Source organism: Triticum dicoccoides, chromosome 2A, assembly GCF_002162155.2.
Source record: "Triticum dicoccoides isolate Atlit2015 ecotype Zavitan chromosome 2A, WEW_v2.0, whole genome shotgun sequence".
Lineage (NCBI taxonomy): Eukaryota > Viridiplantae > Streptophyta > Magnoliopsida > Poales > Poaceae > Triticum > Triticum dicoccoides.
The window spans coordinates 243,001,705-243,002,574 of NC_041382.1; positions in this window are offsets into that span (position 1 = coordinate 243,001,705).

Here is an 870-nt window from a genome sequence, read left to right on the forward strand (position 1 = left end):
TCTTGGTACCTCACTGCTTGCCATATAGTAGGAGAAACTAATCGTATTTCACGTTACTGCGTGTGCTTAGTGGACAATATATATATATATAACATGTAGAGTAAAAACGAGATGCAACAAGTGTACAACCTCTTTGGCGAAGCCATGTCGATCTCAGCGTGATTGGGTTGGTCGGTGAGGATGATCCGGATGACTTGGCTGTCGGAGGAGGGGAAGAAGATCTTAGGCGTCTGGAGATGGAGTCTGGGGTACTACTCCGCTGTGATGGAGGGTTTCGTCGTTGGAGCAGCTCCGGTGAGTTGTACGACGCCGAGGCTGAAGCAGGACAAGAGAGACAACATTAACCTGAGTGGAATTCTAATAGCATCTCCAATAGATGATGTAAAATACATAACCACAAAGTGGTAGATGTAAAATACATCAGCTTCTCATCTCTGAACTTAACCGTCGAAACTGAATTTAACTATTGAAACTGAACTTAACTGTCGAAACTGAATTTTTCTGTCGAAACTGAACGCACTAGTAACAGAAAAGCAGTAGCAGCAGCAGCGGCAGTAGCGTGTGCGAGAGACGGGGCAGCTGGTCATGTAGCAGCATCAGGTGAGGCTACACTGAGCCGCCAACCACCACCGGCCAAATAGCCTTCCCCCGCCGCCTGCAGCCGGCGATGCGCCGCCCCGCCCGCCCCGAAACCACTCCCCACCGCCAGTCCGCCGCCACCCCGGCCATCCCTCTAGGCCCCCCCGTGCCGAGCTTTTTCTCCGGCGATCCCCACGCCACCGCCCCACCACCGCCAGCGACCACCGCCCCCACCCTGAACCCTAAGATAGATACTGGGGTACCTCTCCGGCGAGCCCTCCTCCCCGTTGC